Source organism: Nothobranchius furzeri, chromosome 3 (genome assembly GCF_043380555.1).
Source record: "Nothobranchius furzeri strain GRZ-AD chromosome 3, NfurGRZ-RIMD1, whole genome shotgun sequence".
In the NCBI taxonomy this organism is placed as follows: Eukaryota; Metazoa; Chordata; class Actinopteri; order Cyprinodontiformes; family Nothobranchiidae; genus Nothobranchius; species Nothobranchius furzeri.
In genome coordinates this window covers 79,148,610-79,161,221 of record NC_091743.1, presented here as the reverse complement: position 1 = coordinate 79,161,221, position 12,612 = coordinate 79,148,610, and the positions used below count along the sequence as shown (strand labels likewise).

Genomic DNA, 12,612 nt, shown 5'->3' with positions numbered 1-12,612 from the left:
CTTTTGATTTTCAACATGACAGAGATGTCCACCCAAAAACCTATAGCAGTTCCAGTGCTAAAATAGTCTCCAACGCTGTACATTCTGTCAAATTCCATGACTGTTGACAGTTTGAGGCCATAGTATAGCTTTAGTTCACTATAGCTTTTGTTCACAACACAAAAAAACTTTTCCAGAATTTGGTTCTTAAAGTCTATGTGTTGCAATAAATATTTGCTCTTAGGCGTGCTTGACTGCTTGCTGAATTTAAGACAATTGAGCCTAATTGTAGACGTTCCGGAAGGTCATTTTACACACCGATGGGACTCTACGCACATTTTTGTGGCAAAAGAAATCCAAAATCAGGACGTCAGTTGGACAATGCAAGTTCATGGAATGACTGATTCTATACAACTGTGCAAGCGTTCACTTGGTGTATAAAGAGGAATAGTGTCTCCCTGATGGTCTAGTGGCTAGGATCCGACGCTCTCACCGTCGTGGCCCGGGTTCGATTCCCGGTCAGGGAAGAGTTTCATTACTGTACTCTGTATCTATTGTCAAAAATCATTGTTGATGACATAATTGAGGAAATGGCTGCTTTAAGATAAATAATTAAAAACAGGTACATTTACACAATCAGTAGGTTTGGTGATGTTTAGAATGGATTAGGAAATACTCTGCAATCTGCTTACTTCGAAGTAGGACAGATAAATCTTTGCATTGGCCGGGAATCGAACCCAGGTCAACTGCTTGGAAGGCAGCTATGCTCACCACTAAACCACCAATGCCACATAATTCAATGTAAAATCGTTATGATCGGAAAGATGAAATGACTGGTCTTTCTTGGGGTTTGAAGTTTTACATTTTTATTGTGCACTAAACTAATTTGACTTGCACCATCAGTGACTGCTGACAAAGAGTCAGATCAGAAACCGTTGTCTGTGTTCAATTTGATCTACATTAAGATGAAACTTAATCCACAGGAAGGCAACAAAATGTAATCAAAGAAAGACCTTTTGATTTTCAACATGACAGTGATGTCCACCCAAAAACCTATAGCAGTTCCAGTGCTAAAATAGTCTCCAACGCTGTACATTCCGTCAAATTCCATGACTGTTGACAGTCTGAGGCCATAGTATAACTTTAGTTCACAACACAAAAAAACTTTTCCAGAATTTGGTTCTTAAAGTCTATGTGTTGCAATAAATATTTGCTCTTAGGCGTGCTTGACTGCTTGCTAAATTTAAGACAATTGAGCCTAATTGTAGACGTTCCGGAAGGTCATTTTACACACCGATGGGACTCTACGCACATTTTTGTGGCAAAAGAAATCCAAAATCAGGACGTCAGTTGGACAATGCAAGTTCATGGAATGACTGATTCTATACAACTGTGCAAGCAATCACTTGGTGGATAAAGAGGAATAGTGTCTCCCTGATGGTCTAGTGGCTAGGATCCGACGCTCTCACCGTCGTGGCCCGGGTTCGATTCCCGGTCAGGGAAGAGTTTCATTACTGTACTCTGTATCTATTATCAAAAATCATTGTTGATGTCATAATTGAGGAAATGGCTGCTTTAATATAAATAATTGAAACAGGTACATTTACACAATCAGTAGGTTTGGTGATGTTTAGAATGGATTAGGAAATACTCTGCAATCTGCTTAATTTGAAGTAGGCCAGATGAATCTTTGCTTTGGCCGGGAATCGAACCCGGGTCAACTGCTTGGAAGGCAGCCATGCTCACCACTATACCACCAATGCCACATAATTCAATGTAAAATCGTTATGATCGGAAAGATGCAATTACTGGTCATTCTTGGGGTTTGAAGTTTTACATTTTTATTGTGCACTGAACTAATTTGACTTGCACCATCAGTGACTGCTGACAAAGAGTCAGATCAGAAACCGTTGTCTGTGTTCAATTTGATCTACATTAAGAAGAAACTTAATCCACAGGAAGGCAACAAAATGTAATCAAAGAAAGACCTTTTGATTTTCAACATGACAGAGATGTCCACCCAAAAACCTATAGCAGTTCCAGTGCTAAAATAGTCTCCAACGCTGTACATTCCGTCAAATTCCATGACTGTTGACAGTCTGAGGCCATAGTATAGCTTTAGTTCACTATAGCTTTTGTTCACAACACAAAAAAACTTTTCCAGAATTTGGTTCTTAAAGTCTATGTGTTGCAATAAATATTTGCTCTTAGGCGTGCTTGACTGCTTGCTGAATTTAAGACAATTGAGCCTAATTGTAGACGTTCCGGAAGGTCATTTTACACACCGATGGGACTCTACGCACATTTTTGTGGCAAAAGAAATCCAAAATCAGGACGTCAGTTGGACAATGCAAGTTCATGGAATGACTGATTCTATACAACTGTGAAAGTGTTCACTTGGTGGATTAAGAGGGAGAGTGTCTCCCTGATGGTCTAGTGGCTAGGATCCGACGCTTTCACCGTCGTGGCCCGGGTTCGATTCCCGGTCAGGGAAGAGTTTCATTTCTATATTCATTATCTAATGTCAAATATCATTGTTAATGACATAATTGAGGAAATGGCTGCTTTAAAATAAATAATTAAAAATAGGTACATTTACACAATCATTAACTTTGGTGATGTTTAGAATGGATTAGGAAATACTCTGCAATCTGCTTAATTTGAAGTAGGACAGATGAATCTTTGCATTGGCCGGGAATAGAACCCAGGTCAACTGCTTGGAAGGCAGCTATGCTCACCACTATACCACCAATGCCACGTAATTCAATGTAAAATCGTTATGATCGGAAAGATGAAATGACTGGTCTTTCTTGGGGTTTGAAGTTTTACATTTTTATTGTGCACTAAACTAATTTGACTTGCACCATCAGTGACTGCTGACAAAGAGTCAGATCAGAAACCGTTGTCTGTGTTCAATTTGATCTACATTAAGATCAAACTTAATCCACAGGAAGGCAACAAAATGTAATCAAAGAAAGACCTTTTGATTTTCAACATGACAGAGATGTCCACCCAAAAACCTATAGCAGTTCCAGTGCTAAAATAGTCTCCAACGCTGTACATTCCGTCAAATTCCATGACTGTTGACAGTTTGAGGCCATAGTATAGCTTTAGTTCACTATAGCTTTTGTTCACAACACAAAAACACTTTTCCAGAATTTGGTTCTTAAAGTCTATGTGTTGCAATAAATATTTGCTCTTAGGCGTGCTTGACTGCTTGCTGAATTTAAGACAATTGAGCCTAATTGTAGACGTTCCGGAAGGTCATTTTACACACCGATGGGACTCTACGCACATTTTTGTGGCAAAAGAAATCCAAAATCAGGACGTCAGTTGGACAATGCAAGTTCATGGAATGACTGATTCTATACAACTGTGCAAGCGTTCACTTGGTGGAAAAAGAAGAATAGTGTCTCCCTGATGGTCTAGTGGCTAGGATCCGACGCTCTCACCGTCGTGGCCCGGGTTCGATTCCCGGTCAGGGAAGAGTTTCATTTCTGTACTCAGTATCTCTTGTCAAAAATCATTGTTGATGACATAATTGAGGAAATGGCTGCTTTAAGATAAACAATTAAAAACAGGTACATTTACGCAATCACTAGGTTTGGTGATGTTTAGAATGGATTAGGAAATACTCTGCAATCTGCTTACTTCGAAGTAGGACAGATAAATCTTTGCATTGGCCGGGAATCGAACCCGGGTCAACTGCTTGGAAGCCAGCTATGCTCACCACTATACCACCAATGCCACATAATTCAATGTAAAATCGTTATGATCGGAAAGATGCAATTACTGGTCATTCTTGGGTTTTGAAGTTTTACATTTTTATTGTGCACTGAACTAATTTGACTTGCACCATCAGTGACTGCTGACAAAGAGTCAGATCAGAAACCGTTGTCTGTGTTCAATTTGATCTACATTAAGAAGAAACTTAATCCACAGGAAGGCAACAAAATGTAATCAAAGAAAGACCTTTTGATTTTCAACCTGACAGAGATGTCCACCCAAAAACCTATAGCAGTTCCAGTGCTAAAATAGTCTCCAACGCTGTACATTCCGTCAAATTCCATGACTGTTGACAGTCTGAGGCCATAGTATAGCTTTAGTTCACTATAGCTTTTGTTCACAACACAAAAAAACTTTTCCAGAATTTGGTTCTTAAAGTCTATGTGTTGCTATAAATATTTGCTCTTAGGCGTGCTTGACTGCTTGCTGAATTTAAGACAATTGAGCCTAATTGTAGACGTTCCGGAAGGTCATTTTACACACCGATGGGACTCTACGCACATTTTTGTGGCAAAAGAAATCCAAAATCAGGACGTCAGTTGGACAATGCAAGTTCATGGAATGACTGATTCTATACAACTGTGCAAGCGTTCACTTGGTGGATAAAGAAGAATAGTGTCTCCCTGATGGTCTAGTGGCTAGGATCCGACGCTCTCACCGTCGTGGCCCGGGTTCGATTCCCGGTCAGGGAAGAGTTTCATTTCTGTACTCAGTATCTCTTGTCAAAAATCATTGTTGATCACATAATTGAGGAAATGGCTGCTTTAAGATAAACAATTAAAAACAGGTACATTTACACAATCAGTAGTTTTGGTGATGTTTAGAATAGATTAGGAAATACTCTGCAATCTGCTTAATTTGAAGTAGGCCAGATAAATCTTTGCATTGGCCGGGAATCGAACCCGGGTCAACTGCTTGGAAGGCAGCTATGCTCACCACTATACCACCAATGCCACATAATTCAATGTAAAATCGTTATGATCGGAAAGATGCAATTACTGGTCATTCTTGGGGTTTGAAGTTTTACATTTTTATTGTGCACTGAACTAATTTGACTTGCACCATCAGTGACTGCTGACAAAGAGTCAGATCAGAAACCGTTGTCTGTGTTCAATTTGATCTACATTAAGAAGAAACTTAATCCACAGGAAGGCAACAAAATGTAATCAAAGAAAGACCTTTTGATTTTCAACATGACAGAGATGTCCACCCAAAAACCTATAGCAGTTCCAGTGCTAAAATAGTCTCCAACGCTGTACATTCCGTCAAATTCCATGACTGTTGACAGTCTAAGGCCATAGTATAGCTTTAGTTCACTATAGCTTTTGTTCACAACACAAAAAAACTTTTCCAGAATTTGGTTCTTAAAGTCTATGTGTTGCAATAAATATTTGCTCTTAGGCGTGCTTGACTGCTTGCTGAATTTAAGACAATTGAGCCTAATTGTAGACGTTCCGGAAGGTCATTTTACACACCGATGGGACTCTACGCACATTTTTGTGGCAAAAGAAATCCAAAATCAGGACGTCAGTTGGACAATGCAAGTTCATGGAATGACTGATTCTATACAACTGTGCAAGTGTTCACTTGGTGGATTAAGAGGGAGAGTGTCTCCCTGATGGTCTAGTGGCTAGGATCCGACGCTTTCACCGTCGTGGCCCGGGTTCGATTCCCGGTCAGGGAAGAGTTTCATTTCTATATTCATTATCTAATGTCAAAAATCATTGTTAATGACATAATTGAGGAAATGGCTCCTTTAAGATAAACAATTAAAAACAGGTACATTTACGCAATCAGTAGGTTTGGTGATGTTTAGAATGGATTAGGAAATACTCTGCAATCTGCTTACTTCGAAGTAGGACAGATAAATCTTTGCATTGGCCGGGAATCGAACCCGGGTCAACTGCTTGGAAGCCAGCTATGCTCACCACTATACCACCAATGCCACATAATTCAATGTAAAATCGTTATGATCGGAAAGATGCAATTACTGGTCATTCTTGGGTTTTGAAGTTTTACATTTTTATTGTGCACTGAACTAATTTGACTTGCACCATCAGTGACTGCTGACAAAGAGTCAGATCAGAAACCGTTGTCTGTGTTCAATTTGATCTACATTAAGAAGAAACTTAATCCACAGGAAGGCAACAAAATGTAATCAAAGAAAGACCTTTTGATTTTCAACCTGACAGAGATGTCCACCCAAAAACCTATAGCAGTTCCAGTGCTAAAATAGTCTCCAACGCTGTACATTCCGTCAAATTCCATGACTGTTGACAGTCTGAGGCCATAGTATAGCTTTAGTTCACTATAGCTTTTGTTCACAACACAAAAAAACTTTTCCAGAATTTGGTTCTTAAAGTCTATGTGTTGCTATAAATATTTGCTCTTAGGCGTGCTTGACTGCTTGCTGAATTTAAGACAATTGAGCCTAATTGTAGACGTTCCGGAAGGTCATTTTACACACCGATGGGACTCTACGCACATTTTTGTGGCAAAAGAAATCCAAAATCAGGACGTCAGTTGGACAATGCAAGTTCATGGAATGACTGATTCTATACAACTGTGCAAGCGTTCACTTGGTGGATAAAGAAGAATAGTGTCTCCCTGATGGTCTAGTGGCTAGGATCCGACGCTCTCACCGTCGTGGCCCGGGTTCGATTCCCGGTCAGGGAAGAGTTTCATTTCTGTACTCAGTATCTCTTGTCAAAAATCATTGTTGATCACATAATTGAGGAAATGGCTGCTTTAAGATAAACAATTAAAAACAGGTACATTTACACAATCAGTAGTTTTGGTGATGTTTAGAATAGATTAGGAAATACTCTGCAATCTGCTTAATTTGAAGTAGGCCAGATAAATCTTTGCATTGGCCGGGAATCGAACCCGGGTCAACTGCTTGGAAGGCAGCTATGCTCACCACTATACCACCAATGCCACATAATTCAATGTAAAATCGTTATGATCGGAAAGATGCAATTACTGGTCATTCTTGGGGTTTGAAGTTTTACATTTTTATTGTGCACTGAACTAATTTGACTTGCACCATCAGTGACTGCTGACAAAGAGTCAGATCAGAAACCGTTGTCTGTGTTCAATTTGATCTACATTAAGAAGAAACTTAATCCACAGGAAGGCAACAAAATGTAATCAAAGAAAGACCTTTTGATTTTCAACATGACAGAGATGTCCACCCAAAAACCTATAGCAGTTCCAGTGCTAAAATAGTCTCCAACGCTGTACATTCCGTCAAATTCCATGACTGTTGACAGTCTAAGGCCATAGTATAGCTTTAGTTCACTATAGCTTTTGTTCACAACACAAAAAAACTTTTCCAGAATTTGGTTCTTAAAGTCTATGTGTTGCAATAAATATTTGCTCTTAGGCGTGCTTGACTGCTTGCTGAATTTAAGACAATTGAGCCTAATTGTAGACGTTCCGGAAGGTCATTTTACACACCGATGGGACTCTACGCACATTTTTGTGGCAAAAGAAATCCAAAATCAGGACGTCAGTTGGACAATGCAAGTTCATGGAATGACTGATTCTATACAACTGTGCAAGTGTTCACTTGGTGGATTAAGAGGGAGAGTGTCTCCCTGATGGTCTAGTGGCTAGGATCCGACGCTTTCACCGTCGTGGCCCGGGTTCGATTCCCGGTCAGGGAAGAGTTTCATTTCTATATTCATTATCTAATGTCAAATATCATTGTTAATGACATAATTGAGGAAATGGCTCCTTTAAGATAAACAATTAAAAACAGGTACATTTACGCAATCAGTAGGTTTGGTGATGTTTAGAATGGATTAGGAAATACTCTGCAATCTGCTTAATTTGAAGTAGGACAGATAAATCTTTGCATTGGCCGGGAATCGAACCCGGGTCAACTGCTTGGAAGCCAGCTATGCTCACCACTATACCACCAATGCGACATAATTCAATGTAAAATCGTTATGATCGGAAAGATGCAATTACTGGTCATTCTTGGGGTTTGAAGTTTTACATTTTTATTGTGCACTGAACTAATTTGACTTGCACCATCAGTGACTGCTGACAAAGAGTCAGATCAGAAACCGTTGTCTGTGTTCAATTTGATCTACATTAAGAAGAAACTTAATCCACAGGAAGGCAACAAAATGTAATCAAAGAAAGACCTTTTGATTTTCAACATGACAGAGATGTCCACCCAAAAACCTATAGCAGTTCCAGTGCTAAAATAGTCTCCAACGCTGTACATTCCGTCAAATTCCATGACTGTTGACAGTCTGAGGCCATAGTATAGCTTTAGTTCACTATAGCTTTTGTTCACAACACAAAAACACTTTTCCAGAATTTGGTTCTTAAAGTCTATGTGTTGCTATAAATATTTGCTCTTAGGCGTGCTTGACTGCTTGCTGAATTTAAGACAATTGAGCCTAATTGTAGACGTTCCGGAAGGTCATTTTACACACCGATGGGACTCTACGCACATTTTTGTGGCAAAAGAAATCCAAAATCAGGACGTCAGTTGGACAATGCAAGTTCATGGAATGACTGATTCTATACAACTGTGCAAGCGTTCACTTGGTGGAAAAAGAAGAATAGTGTCTCCCTGATGGTCTAGTGGCTAGGATCCGACGCTCTCACTGTCGTGGCCCGGGTTCGATTCCCGGTCAGGGAAGAGTTTCATTTCTGTACTCAGTATCTCTTGTCAAAAATCATTGTTGATGACATAATTGAGGAAATGGCTGCTTTAAGATAAACAATTAAAAACAGGTACATTTACGCAATCACTAGGTTTGGTGATGTTTAGAATGGATTAGGAAATACTCTGCAATCTGCTTACTTCGAAGTAGGACAGATAAATCTTTGCATTGGCCGGGAATCGAACCCGGGTCAACTGCTTGGAAGCCAGCTATGCTCACCACTATACCACCAATGCCACATAATTCAATGTAAAATCGTTATGATCGGAAAGATGCAATTACTGGTCATTCTTGGGGTTTGAAGTTTTACATTTTTATTGTGCACTGAACTAATTTGACTTGCACCATCAGTGACTGCTGACAAAGAGTCAGATCAGAAACCGTTGTCTGTGTTCAATTTGATCTACATTAAGAAGAAACTTAATCCACAGGAAGGCAACAAAATGTAATCAAAGAAAGACCTTTTGATTTTCAACATGACAGAGATGTCCACCCAAAAACCTATAGCAGTTCCAGTGCTAAAATAGTGTCCAACGCTGTACATTCCGTCAAATTCCATGACTGTTGACAGTCTGAGGCCATAGTATAGCTTTAGTTCACTATAGCTTTTGTTCACAACACAAAAAAACTTTTCCAGAATTTGGTTCTTAAAGTCTATGTGTTGCTATAAATATTTGCTCTTAGGCGTGCTTGACTGCTTGCTGAATTTAAGACAATTGAGCCTAATTGTAGACGTTCCGGAAGGTCATTTTACACACCGATGGGACTCTACGCACATTTTTGTGGCAAAAGAAATCCAAAATCAGGACGTCAGTTGGACAATGCAAGTTCATGGAATGACTGATTCTATACAACTGTGCAAGCGTTCACTTGGTGGATAAAGAAGAATAGTGTCTCCCTGATGGTCTAGTGGCTAGGATCCGACGCTCTCACCGTCGTGGCCCGGGTTTGATTCCCGGTCAGGGAAGAGTTTCATTTCTGTACTCAGTATCTCTTGTCAAAAATCATTGTTGATGACATAATTGAGGAAATGGCTGCTTTAAGATAAACAATTAAAAACAGGTACATTTACACAATCAGTAGGTTTGGTGATGTTTAGAATGGATTAGGAAATACTCTGCAATCTGCTTACTTCGAAGTAGGACAGATAAATCTTTGCATTGGCCGGGAATCGTACCCAGGTCAACTGCTTGGAAGGCAGCTATGCTCACCACTATACCACCAATGCCACATAATTCAATGTAAAATCGTTATGATCGGAAAGATGCAATTACTGGTCATTCTTGGGGTTTGAAGTTTTACATTTTTATTGTGCACTGAACTAATTTGACTTGCACCATCAGTGACTGCTGACAAAGAGTCAGATCAGAAACCGTTGTCTGTGTTCAATTTGATCTACATTAAGAAGAAACTTAATCCACAGGAAGGCAACAAAATGTAATCAAAGAAAGACCTTTTGATTTTCAACATGACAGAGATGTCCACCCAAAAACCTATAGCAGTTCCAGTGCTAAAATAGTCTCCAACGCTGTACATTCCGTCAAATTCCATGACTGTTGACAGTCTAAGGCCATAGTATAGCTTTAGTTCACTATAGCTTTTGTTCACAACACAAAAAAACTTTTCCAGAATTTGGTTCTTAAAGTCTATGTGTTGCAATAAATATTTGCTCTTAGGCGTGCTTGACTGCTTGCTGAATTTAAGACAATTGAGCCTAATTGTAGACGTTCCGGAAGGTCATTTTACACACCGATGGGACTCTACGCACATTTTTGTGGCAAAAGAAATCCAAAATCAGGACGTCAGTTGGACAATGCAAGTTCATGGAATGACTGATTCTATACAACTGTGCAAGTGTTCACTTGGTGGATTAAGAGGGAGAGTGTCTCCCTGATGGTCTAGTGGCTAGGATCCGACGCTTTCACCGTTGTGGCCCGGGTTTGATTCCCGGTCAGGGAAGAGTTTCATTTCTATATTCATTATCTAATGTCAAATATCATTGTTAATGACATAATTGAGGAAATGGCTGCTTTAAGATAAATAATTAAAAATAGGTTCATTTACACAATCAGTAATTTTGGTGATGTTTAGAATGGATTAGGAAATACTATGCAATCTGCTTAATTTGAAGTAGGACAGATGAATCTTTGCATTGGCCGGGAATCGAACCCGGGTCAACTGCTTGGAAGGCAGCTATGCTCACCACTATACCTCCAATGCCACGTAGTCAATGAAAAATCATCATGATCGGAAAGATGAAATGACTGGTCTTTCTTGGGGTTTGAAGTTTTACATTTTTATTGTGCACTAAACTAATTTGACTTGCACCATCAGTGACTGCTGACAAAGAGTCAGATCAGAAACCGTTGTCTGTGTTCAATTTGATCTACATTAAGATGAAACTTAATCCACAGGAAGGCAACAAAATGTAATCAAAGAAAGACCTTTTGATTTTCAACATGACAGAGATGTCCACCCAAAAACCTATAGCAGTTCCAGTGCTAAAATAGTCTCCAACGCTGTACATTCCGTCAAATTCCATGACTGTTGACAGTTTGAGGCCATAGTATAGCTTTAGTTCACTATAGCTTTTGTTCACAACACAAAAAAACTTTTCCAGAATTTGGTTCTTAAAGTCTATGTGTTGCAATAAATATTTGCTCTTAGGCGTGCTTGACTGCTTGCTGAATTTAAGACAATTGAGCCTAATTGTAGACGTTCCGGAAGGTCATTTTACACACCGATGGGACTCTACGCACATTTTTGTGGCAAAAGAAATCCAAAATCAGGACGTCAGTTGGACAATGCAAGTTCATGGAATGACTGATTCTATACAACTGTGCAAGCATTCACTTGGTGGATAAAGAGGGATAGTGTCTCCCTGATGGTCTAGTGGCTAGGATCCGGCGCTCTCACCATCGTGGCCCGGGTTCGATTCCCGGTCAGGGAAGAGTTTCATTACTGTACTCTGTATCTATTGTCAAAAATCATTGTTGATGACATATTTGAGGAAATGGCTGCTTTAAGATAAATAATTAAAAACAGGTACATTTACACAATCAGTAGGTTTGGTGATGTTTAGAATGGATTTGGAAATACTCTGCAATCTGCTTACTTCGAAGTAGGACAGATAAATCTTTGCATTGGCCGGGAATCGAACCCAGGTCAACTGCTTGGAAGGCAGCTATGCTCACCACTATACCACCAATGCCACGTGATTCAATGTAAAATCGTTATGATCGGAAAGATGAAATGACTGGTCTTTCTTGGGGTTTGAAGTTTTACATTTTTATTGTGCACTAAACTAATTTGACTTGCACCATCAGTGACTGCTGACAAAGAGTCAGATCAGAAACCGTTGTCTGTGTTCAATTTGATCTACATTAAGATGAAACTTAATCCACAGGAAGGCAACAAAATGTAATCAAAGAAAGACCTTTTGATTTTCAACATGACAGTGATGTCCACCCAAAAACCTATAGCAGTTCCAGTGCTAAAATAGTCTCCAACGCTGTACATTCCGTCAAATTCCATGACTGTTGACAGTCTGAGGCCATAGTATAACTTTAGTTCACAACACAAAAAAACTTTTCCAGAATTTGGTTCTTAAAGTCGATGTGTTGCAATAAATATTTGCTCTTAGGCGTGCTTGACTGCTTGCTAAATTTAAGACAATTGAGCCTAATTGTAGACGTTCCGGAAGGTCATTTTACACACCGATGGGACTCTACGCACATTTTTGTGGCAAAAGAAATCCAAAATCAGGACGTCAGTTGGACAATGCAAGTTCATGGAATGACTGATTCTATACAACTGTGCAAGCATTCACTTGGTGGATAAAGAGGAATAGTGTCTCCCTGATGGTCTAGTGGCTAGGATCCGACGCTCTCACCGTCGTGGCCCGGGTTCGATTCCCGGTCAGGGAAGAGTTTCATTACTGTACTCTGTATCTATTGTCAAAAATCATTGTTGATGTCATAATTGAGGAAAATGCTGCTTTAAGATAAATAATTGAAACAGGCACATTTACACAATCAGTAGGTTTGGTGATGTTTAGAATGGATTAGGAAATACTCTGCAATCTGCTTAATTTGAAGTAGGCCAGATGAATCTTTGCTTTGGCCGGGAATGGAACCCGGGTCAACTGCTTGGAAGGCAGCTA

The 12,612-nt window shown here is 39.6% G+C and overlaps 23 non-coding genes across 23 annotated transcripts; 13 read left to right on the top strand and 10 right to left on the bottom strand.

Moving 5' to 3' along the window:
- Positions 1-434: 434 nt before the first annotated feature.
- Positions 435-506, top strand: trnae-cuc (transfer RNA glutamic acid (anticodon CUC)). Its single transcript has one exon. It is a non-coding gene; the product is annotated as a tRNA-Glu (tRNA).
- A 189-nt stretch (positions 507-695) lies between these two features.
- Positions 696-767, bottom strand: trnag-ucc (transfer RNA glycine (anticodon UCC)). The gene has a single exon. It is a non-coding gene; the product is annotated as a tRNA-Gly (tRNA).
- A 643-nt stretch (positions 768-1,410) lies between these two features.
- Positions 1,411-1,482, top strand: trnae-cuc (transfer RNA glutamic acid (anticodon CUC)). Its single transcript has one exon. It is a non-coding gene; the product is annotated as a tRNA-Glu (tRNA).
- Positions 1,483-1,670: 188 nt separating this feature from the next.
- On the bottom strand, positions 1,671-1,742 carry trnag-ucc (transfer RNA glycine (anticodon UCC)). The gene has a single exon. It is a non-coding gene; the product is annotated as a tRNA-Gly (tRNA).
- Positions 1,743-2,401: 659 nt separating this feature from the next.
- On the top strand, positions 2,402-2,473 carry trnae-uuc (transfer RNA glutamic acid (anticodon UUC)). The gene has a single exon. It is a non-coding gene; the product is annotated as a tRNA-Glu (tRNA).
- Positions 2,474-3,393: 920 nt separating this feature from the next.
- trnae-cuc (transfer RNA glutamic acid (anticodon CUC)) lies at positions 3,394-3,465 on the top strand. Its single transcript has one exon. It is a non-coding gene; the product is annotated as a tRNA-Glu (tRNA).
- A 189-nt stretch (positions 3,466-3,654) lies between these two features.
- On the bottom strand, positions 3,655-3,726 carry trnag-ucc (transfer RNA glycine (anticodon UCC)). The gene has a single exon. It is a non-coding gene; the product is annotated as a tRNA-Gly (tRNA).
- A 659-nt stretch (positions 3,727-4,385) lies between these two features.
- Positions 4,386-4,457, top strand: trnae-cuc (transfer RNA glutamic acid (anticodon CUC)). The gene has a single exon. It is a non-coding gene; the product is annotated as a tRNA-Glu (tRNA).
- A 189-nt stretch (positions 4,458-4,646) lies between these two features.
- Positions 4,647-4,718, bottom strand: trnag-ucc (transfer RNA glycine (anticodon UCC)). The gene has a single exon. It is a non-coding gene; the product is annotated as a tRNA-Gly (tRNA).
- A 659-nt stretch (positions 4,719-5,377) lies between these two features.
- On the top strand, positions 5,378-5,449 carry trnae-uuc (transfer RNA glutamic acid (anticodon UUC)). Its single transcript has one exon. It is a non-coding gene; the product is annotated as a tRNA-Glu (tRNA).
- A 189-nt stretch (positions 5,450-5,638) lies between these two features.
- Positions 5,639-5,710, bottom strand: trnag-ucc (transfer RNA glycine (anticodon UCC)). Its single transcript has one exon. It is a non-coding gene; the product is annotated as a tRNA-Gly (tRNA).
- A 659-nt stretch (positions 5,711-6,369) lies between these two features.
- trnae-cuc (transfer RNA glutamic acid (anticodon CUC)) lies at positions 6,370-6,441 on the top strand. Its single transcript has one exon. It is a non-coding gene; the product is annotated as a tRNA-Glu (tRNA).
- Positions 6,442-6,630: 189 nt separating this feature from the next.
- trnag-ucc (transfer RNA glycine (anticodon UCC)) lies at positions 6,631-6,702 on the bottom strand. The gene has a single exon. It is a non-coding gene; the product is annotated as a tRNA-Gly (tRNA).
- Positions 6,703-7,361: 659 nt separating this feature from the next.
- Positions 7,362-7,433, top strand: trnae-uuc (transfer RNA glutamic acid (anticodon UUC)). The gene has a single exon. It is a non-coding gene; the product is annotated as a tRNA-Glu (tRNA).
- A 189-nt stretch (positions 7,434-7,622) lies between these two features.
- Positions 7,623-7,694, bottom strand: trnag-ucc (transfer RNA glycine (anticodon UCC)). Its single transcript has one exon. It is a non-coding gene; the product is annotated as a tRNA-Gly (tRNA).
- A 659-nt stretch (positions 7,695-8,353) lies between these two features.
- On the top strand, positions 8,354-8,425 carry trnae-cuc (transfer RNA glutamic acid (anticodon CUC)). The gene has a single exon. It is a non-coding gene; the product is annotated as a tRNA-Glu (tRNA).
- Positions 8,426-8,614: 189 nt separating this feature from the next.
- trnag-ucc (transfer RNA glycine (anticodon UCC)) lies at positions 8,615-8,686 on the bottom strand. Its single transcript has one exon. It is a non-coding gene; the product is annotated as a tRNA-Gly (tRNA).
- Positions 8,687-9,345: 659 nt separating this feature from the next.
- On the top strand, positions 9,346-9,417 carry trnae-cuc (transfer RNA glutamic acid (anticodon CUC)). Its single transcript has one exon. It is a non-coding gene; the product is annotated as a tRNA-Glu (tRNA).
- Positions 9,418-10,337: 920 nt separating this feature from the next.
- Positions 10,338-10,409, top strand: trnae-uuc (transfer RNA glutamic acid (anticodon UUC)). Its single transcript has one exon. It is a non-coding gene; the product is annotated as a tRNA-Glu (tRNA).
- Positions 10,410-10,598: 189 nt separating this feature from the next.
- Positions 10,599-10,670, bottom strand: trnag-ucc (transfer RNA glycine (anticodon UCC)). The gene has a single exon. It is a non-coding gene; the product is annotated as a tRNA-Gly (tRNA).
- A 658-nt stretch (positions 10,671-11,328) lies between these two features.
- Positions 11,329-11,400, top strand: trnae-cuc (transfer RNA glutamic acid (anticodon CUC)). The gene has a single exon. It is a non-coding gene; the product is annotated as a tRNA-Glu (tRNA).
- A 189-nt stretch (positions 11,401-11,589) lies between these two features.
- trnag-ucc (transfer RNA glycine (anticodon UCC)) lies at positions 11,590-11,661 on the bottom strand. Its single transcript has one exon. It is a non-coding gene; the product is annotated as a tRNA-Gly (tRNA).
- Positions 11,662-12,304: 643 nt separating this feature from the next.
- trnae-cuc (transfer RNA glutamic acid (anticodon CUC)) lies at positions 12,305-12,376 on the top strand. Its single transcript has one exon. It is a non-coding gene; the product is annotated as a tRNA-Glu (tRNA).
- Positions 12,377-12,612: the final 236 nt, after the last annotated feature.